The sequence below is a fragment of the Salvelinus sp. IW2-2015 genome, unplaced genomic scaffold (genome assembly GCF_002910315.2).
Source record: "Salvelinus sp. IW2-2015 unplaced genomic scaffold, ASM291031v2 Un_scaffold649, whole genome shotgun sequence".
In the NCBI taxonomy this organism is placed as follows: domain Eukaryota; kingdom Metazoa; phylum Chordata; class Actinopteri; order Salmoniformes; family Salmonidae; genus Salvelinus; species Salvelinus sp. IW2-2015.
In genome coordinates, this window is record NW_019942589.1 from 669,293 (window position 1) to 677,817 (window position 8,525).

Here is an 8,525-nt window from a genome sequence, read left to right on the forward strand (position 1 = left end):
TGCAGCGAGGACAGCTGCTGGGAGATGATCAGATGCCTGAGGGGGGGGGGGGGGGGGGTCGATTGCGTGAGCGAGGGCTGCAGCAGGTTAAACTTTTTATAGGTGCCCCCTCTCCTAAAAGTGGAGGAGGAGGTGGAGGGTGCTGACCTCCAGCTCTTACGAAAGGGTTATAACTTTTACTACGTTTCACTGTATCTTTTAAGGGTCCCACCATTACATTAAGCTGCTCTTATTCCTGTATAATAACACCACACTGAACCCTCACACCCAATATTTTGACCATTCTCATTTCTCAATGATGCGTGCTGGTGAAATTAAAGGGTACACTTTCATATGAAATGTTAGACTATTTAATAATGATGTATATTACTCAAGTACATAACGGTTGTGTTATCTTATAAAGTTAATGTAGTAGTGCTTTGGTAATTGCACTAGTCATGAAAGTTAAAATGGCTCTTGATAATGAATGACAAAAGTTGCTGGAACTGTGCTATCAGAAGCAACTACCTAAATAACTATTCATACAACGGTGGGTCTAATCCTGAATGCAGATTGGTTAAAAACCCATTCGCAGCCAGTTGATCCTATCTCCACAAATGACCACCAGCTAAATCTAGGACGTTAAAATGCCTCTTCCATCTTTTATTTTTTATTTAGACCTTTATTTTAAACTAGGCAAGTTCATAGTTTAAGAACAATTTGTATAAAACTTGCTGTCTGTCTCTCTGACACATTTAGCAACATTATTTTCAAAAATTCAAAATTCGATCTCCAGCTGTCCATAGTAATGAAACGTGTCGGGAGTACGTGAATGAGAGAGACAGACAGGCAGCTTTTTCTCAGCCAGTGCAAATCATTAATTCAGCATCATTTCTATGGATACATTACAAAGAACAGTCAATAGAAAAACAGGTAAAACCAAAATTAAGTGTAGCTATTTTGCAGTCTTTTTTCAGTCGCGATATCGAAGTGATCTGTGCCTTGCTGTGCTTGTTCCGGGGTGTCTCCCTGTAAATGTACGTTTCTCTCTGAAGCGATTGCTCAAGACGAGTAAGCAGTTACATTTTTTTATTTGACCAGTGAAATCACGTGCATCACGTTAGACTATTGTTATGTGATGTATCCAAATAAATGTCACCTAGAAAACAGCTGTACACACAAATGGCAAATGCAAGCTAAACCTTGTCTATTAACTTCATGGCCGCACTTTTTGACATGCTGTAAAGTCAGCTGTAGTTGGCTAGCTGGCAAGCCAAGGAATAAGAACGTTGCAGCCAGTATGGGCAATATAACGTTTAAGAACGAATGATTGCGGTCGGCGTCTATAGGTTATAAAGACACAACAAATACTTATGCACTGGGTTGTGTCTCTGGCCACCAAACTGATAGCACAAACGACCAGCCCGCCTGGCGAAGGCAACCCCAAGATATGGTCGGCACACGTATCTTGTGCGGAAGGATAAAAAGTCAAATGAATTAAACTTATCCAAAAATAACTTTTAAATGAAAATATGCTACAATCATTTATTTGAAGTATGTTCGTAACTGCCGTTGGTTTAAAAAGTGATAATTCCCACAAAAAGACTTTGTCCTCGGGCCCTAACATACACACCCGTGCCAATATATCTGCCAAATACTGGCTTCGAGGGCATTATCACTTCAATAACAGGCATGCTAGATAACGATTTATCTGCTGTGCATGATTGTACTACAGCATTGGCATCCCAACCTTTTCGGTTACTGTACCACACCAACTTCATTTTGCTCTGGCCCGGAGTTACCCCTAGAAGTACCCCTCTTGTTGCATTCTACCAGTCACGGCGCTATGGTCTCCTGAGTACTTCTAAGTACCCCCTGTGGATAGGCCCAAAATACCCCACGGTCCTAGTACCCCTGGTTGAGAACGCACTGTACTACAGCACGCACAGATGCTCGTGTGTTACATATCCTCGTTTTATCTTCGATAAAGCGCCGTCCCTAAAGCTACCATCAGTCGGTGTCCATTCTCTTTATCAAACATTCAAATAATGAACCTTGTCCAAGCCAGAAAAGCCCATAGGACAGGAGCCTTATCTCCTGCTGTTCTGTAGCGTGAGGTACGCTTGGTGTACCACTGGACAGGATGCCCAGTAATATCACCCGGGCCTCCACCCCAATCCGCATCTCCTTAATTGCCGATGTGCCAAGCATCGGGCCCATTTTAGCAGTCTTTTTGTATACTAGACTCACCGGGCAATTGAACCCCCAACCTCTCCAATTGTCAGGGAAGAACTCCAATCACAAGGCCACTGAATTAGCCTCTGAACAACAATTTTTTGAGTATACTTAGTATCACACAGGCTATAAAGATCATGTGAGTGTTTTTAATTCTACTGCCACCATCTGTTGCCAAAAGTGGATGTGCGACAAAGTGTTGGGTGTTGAGGTTCGCCAAAGAAAACACAAGAAAACAAATTCACAGCCGTTTCAAACATGAACCTTATCATGATTAAGTTGATATACTGCATGTGTCCTGACCACCATTCCTTTGGTTGTTTTTCTACAACCAGAGTGCTTCTTGAGGAGCCTGTCCTGTGATAAGTAGATGTTCATGGTAATCTTCCTCACACCCTTCTTCGCAAACCCAGGTCCACACCAAATGTCCACCTGACACCCCACAATGTTTTCCAAGCCCAAGCCACCTGCCACCATCACCGCCGCCCATCCAAACTCTAATCCTGCCCGGGCTGGTCTTTGCCAGCACGTCTTGTATCTTGTAAAGCTTATTGCCTTCATTGCCTACAGGCTTGTTATGATAAGGTAGCTAATGCTTTGTAAAGCTGCTTTCAGATCTCGCACTTTAGATTACAGACTGATTTCCTTTTGTTCAAAAGCAATTGGTTTCAGCCCACCCTGCAATATTGTGATTTCAAAGGGAAAATAATGTAACTGTTTTCCACATTAAGATTCAACATCTTCAGACACTTCTTATTGGCGTCCACAAACATATGAAATATCAGCACGATGTCCCATCACTCGCCGAAGCAAATCGTTCTGTTTGCAATTCAGAACAAGTTGTGTTTGAGTTGTTGTTCTCAAGTTTATTCTTGTAGAACATACGAAATGATATTGCGGCATAACAGTAAGCATTCATCTACAAATAGCAATTCAATGTACAAAGCTGCCTAAATTGATTCATGGGAAGAAATAAGTACAACAGTTCAATTTAAAGTGAGTTTAGGATTCCACTTCGAGTCCAGCTACAACCTGTAGTTCAGAATAGCCAGCAAGAAGGCCATAAAAAGTCACCACCACTGTTGTGTGTGCGTGCGCCAGAGTGTGAATTGTCTCCCAACAAACAATATTTAATCAGTAGATTGTACAATAAGACCCCTGTTCACCATACATTGGAAAAACATTTGCAATTATGGCAGGGGCGGTTAATCCAAATTCAACGCATCATATAGATTGAAATCCAATCCAGGAATTATTTTTAATAAAAAAAATATATATATTCTCTAAACTGAGGCGTTTCCTTTTTCGCTTGCTCTTTGGTGACCTGGAGAAGTAGTAAAAAAGATCCTTTCGCCTTCTGAACTAGCTGCACCCTTTGTTTCCTCATTTTGCAGCTAATAGCCACACAGTTATTGGATTGTATGATTTGATGTGCTTTTATATGACATTTGTATGGCACTCTCCCTTGTATGCAAATAATATGATGATAGACTTAAGAGAAAACACACTAAGTGTGTTGCTGAGAAAAAGCTGGAGCCCTGGGACCGTGCCACATATTTAGTGCGTTGTTTAGAGTCAGAGGTTGGCATATATAGTATATTTGGGAAACATTACCAAGTAGCTTTACTGTAGGCTTAAAAGGGCGAGCCAGCTATAGTTGAGTCATTTTATGGGATAACCTCCTCTATAGGTTTTGGCTAACTTTTACACTCAACCATGTAAAAGGATAATGATATATGGTGCCTGTGTGTGTATGTATCGTATGTGTTTTAGTAATTGTGAGGTATTATGCATTATGTGAAAGACAAACAGGCTAGCGTGTTACAGAAGAACTCAGATAATTAGAAGTGCATCAGTCGCATCATTCCTTCATACATACGTTTTTTTATTTATTAAGATTTCACAAATGTTTTGGGTGGTTGCCTACTTGTAAACAGGAACGGGAAAGGAATTGTCCTTTCCCTTTGATCCTTTTCTTAAATGGCAATTATTTAAAAAATAGTGGATACTGCTAATTCATGCCCATTCTCTGAATACTTTCAGAATAATTCTGAATGCCAATTGTAAAAATGCTTATATTCATATTCAATCAGCGACGAGGGTTGGGTGAATTCAAATTTCAATTCAGTCCATTTCAGGTTATGATTTGAAATCAAATTAATTCATTGAAAATTGCTCATTATTAAAACAAATTGGGATGTGGACTTTACATTTATTAATACCAATTTCAACTCACACCCAGGGATGAACTGAGCTAACATGAAATTGACTCCAAACTTAAAAAATATACTAATCTCCTTTCTTTCCTTTTGAACAATTTTGCAGTGCAACAATAGACACTCACGCTTAGAGCAATGGTGCTTTCTTCTGTTTTTGTTCTTCCATGTTTGAAATGTGCATACTGTAGGTTGCTGTTTTTCTTGTTTTTACACATTAGAAATGCATAAGGTATTTCACGTGCAGTAGGTATAAGGTAATTCAGCGTGGCTGGTCAGTCCCTATGAACCTGAAAAATATATTTGAGTTTTCTGTCTGTGACAACATACTGTAAAAAAAGTACCCTGTGAGTTGATTCACTGTGGGAAGAAAGTATAGTCACATTACAACCACTGGGCCATGGATCTATAACATTTTGAAAAATATTTCACCTGTTACAAAAGGGTGGATTAAATGACTAACGCTATTTCACCTTTATCATGCAAAGCATTTGGATTCAAAAGTCAAACATGATACCTTTTCAAAATGTCAAACCAGAGAAGACAATTTACTTGTATTTTTATTCACATATCATTTCTTGTGTTGTTGGTTTTTATGAAATGGTTCATATACTGTGGAATGTAAACTGAATTTCCTTCTTAAGGGTGTGTAATTGCTGTTGGGCACATTAGTGCACTTGGCAGGCTAGATAAATGATTTTATTCGCCACACAATAGCAAGTGTATACTATAACAGTTGAACATTGGTCGATGATGGTTGCGGTCCTTCAAAAGGAAATTTGTTAACTATTATCCTGATAATTGTTGAATACTAGAATGAAGTCTAATTGAATCCTGACACAAAGTAGCACATTCTATTGAACAGGACATTCACACTACTTACAGAGCCTTCAGAAAGTTTGGACTTTTCCAAAATGTTTGTTGTGTTACAGCCGCATTTAAAATGGATTCATTTGAGGTTTTGTGTCACACACAATACCCCATAATGTCAAAGTGAATTATCTTTTTAGAAATTTATATTTTAAATTTATTATTGTCATTTACATGACTCACTCTGTGTGCAATAATAGTGTTCAACATGATTTTTTGAATGACTACATCCTCTGTACCCCACACATACAATTATCTGTAAGGTCCCTCAGTCGAGCAGTGAATTTCAAACACAGACCATGAGTTTTTTCAATGCCTCTCAAAGAAGGGGCACCTATTGGTAGATGGGTAAAAAAAAAAGAAAAGCAGATTGAATATCCCTTTGAGCATGGTGAAGTTAGTAATTACACTTTGGATGGTGTCATCAATACACTAAGTCACTACAAAGATACAGGCGTCCTTCCTTCCTAACTCTGTTGCGTCTAAGGAAGGAAACTGCTCAGGATTTCACCATGAAGGCAATGGTGACTTTAACAAACATTTACTAACGAGATCGACATTGATCTCTCTCTGCGTCGTGCGGATTTAGTAAAGAACTACCCAAACACACTGTAGCATAAATTATGAGTCATTGAATAAGAAATCTCAGTTTACAGCTTCACCTAAGCACAACATCCCTCCCCAAACCCATAAATCTACTGGCTTTCGGGTTCCCTGATGCCCAATGAAAGAAATATTCTGTGTAAATGCTTGCTTTTTGAAAGATGTTGAAAAGAAGGAAAGATTGATGGGGAAGTAATGTTGAGATGGGACAAATGTACGTGAACGAACGCATGAGAAAGAATGGTGCTATTAAGATTGATCGGCTACATTAGCCTTGGAGTCTGCAAGACAGTCATACAAAAGAGACATTATGTATATGTTGTGTAAGTTTTGTGCTTTATGGACTTAAGATGGCGGCCTAAGAAGGAGCACGAGACCGGGAGGTCAATGCAGAGTTTGTTTGTTAGATGAAGCAGTGCCGTGTTTGCACTTGCAAGGTGACAGTGATGAAATATGACAAGTCGACTGAGGTGAAAAGAATGCACTGTAGGCACAAAAGCCTACAAGTGTTTGGAATAAATCAAATTGCAAGCTAATTAACATTGTCCGTTGCGTATGTTTCTCATCATGGTTGTCTTGCTTGTGCCCATTTTCTTTGCTAAGGTCCTTCCATAACATTTTGACAGTAATCAAACCATTGGGAATCACAGCCATCTTTAAACACACAAAGTGGTGTCCCAACCAGTGTTTTACTGGTCAATTTGTATCGTTTCTGTTGCTGGTAATATGATTTCCCCCCAATCCTTTCCAGCAACTTTCTGCTCCACTGAATGAGCAGCATAAGCTTTCTGCTCCTAAAAAAATGTATCCCGAGCAAAACAAGAAGAGCAAATTGATTTTCTTCAGAGAGACACAAAAATGTTTGTTGTCTGCTGAAGGGTGCAAGGTTAGCTTTCTGATGGCACTGAAACCTCACCCGGCCCGGGCTTAAGTTCAACCTGACAGTTTGCTGGTGTGTTTACATTGTTGCCATGGAGGCAGTGAGACTGGCAGACAGCCCCTTGCTCCCAGCTGCTCTCTGCACTTCCTAAAGAATCTCCATTAAGCCCCAGTTGTTGTGCTTGGATGCCAACCGGGGGCTCTGATGTCACAACTGCGACACAAGGCCAGACACGATTTATTGCCTCACCCGGGGCAGCAAACGGGTACACTATTCACTCAGTGCTCCTTCACACACACACTCACACACTCACTCACTCTCATGTCATGCTGAATTCCAAATCAACCCCTGGCCCTTAATCCCTAGCCACTCCGTAGATCTGAGAGGATTGGATAGGTGGAGGCGATATGGTGACATTTCCACCCAGCCAATCATAAGGCAAGATGAAGCGATTTCCATGAAGCTGATATCTCAGATCAACAGGACCGCCTGCAGTGTAGGGGTTAGGGGTCAATTTGGGATTCAGAATCAATGCTCTCCCCTGGTTGACATACTTTGCTTACGCTACATACCATCAACACACAGTGTCAAAAACATAACAGGGCTTGGTTTCCCGCATTTGATGGGTTATTTGTATACTGTAAATCATTACTAAAGTGCAACGTTAATATGCTTGTGAATGTATTTGTAACCATATCCTGGAAATATACATTGCTTTCAGAAAGTATTCATGCCCCTTAACTTATTCCACATTTTGTTGTGTTAAAGCCTGAATTTCTCCCATTCTTCCTTGCAGATTTCTCAAGTTGTGTTAGAAGGGGAGCGAAGGTGAACAGCAATTTTAAAATCTTTCCAAAGATTTTCAATGGGAATCAAGTCTGGGCATTGGCTGGGCCACTCAAGGACTTTCACATTCTTGTTCTGAAGCCATTCCAGCGTTGCTTTTTCTATATGCTTGAGGTCATTGTCCTGTTGGAATGTAAATCTTCCTTTGCACTCTGAAGCAGGTTCTCAGCAAGGGTTTGCCTGTATTTGGCTCCATGAATTGTTCCCTCTATCCTTACCAATCTCGGCCACTGAAAAGCATCCCCATAGCATGATGCTGCCACCACCATGCTTCACGTTAGGGATGGTGTTAGATGGTTGATGAGCTGTGCCTGGTTTTCTCCAGACATAGTGCTCTGCATTCAGGCTACAGAGTAAAATTTGTCTCATCGGACCACAGAATCTTTTGCCTTATGCTCGGGGTCTTTCACTTGCCTTTTTGTAAACTCCAGGTGTGTTGTGATATTCCTTTTTCACAGGAGTGGCTTCCGTCTGGCCACTCTCCCATAAAGTCCAGATTGGTGAAGTGCTGTAGAGACTGTTGTCCTTCTGGCAGGTTCTCCCATCTCAGCCAAGGAACTCCGTAGTTCTGTCAGAGTGGTCATTGGGTTCTTGGCCACCTCCCTGACCAAGCTCCTTCTTGCCCGGTTGCTCAGTTTGGTCGGATGGCCAGCTCAAGGCAGGGTCTGGGTAGCTCCATACCTTTTTCAATTTCCCAATGATGGAGACCACTGTGCTTTTGGAAACTCTAGAAATGGTTTTCTACCCCAGCTATATGCCTCATCACAATTCTATAATCTTGCAGTTCTACAGACAGTTCTTTGGACTTCATGGTATGGTTTCTGCTCTGACATGCACTATCAATTGTTATAGACAGGTGTGTTTCTTTCTAAATCATGTCCAAACTAGAGGTCGAC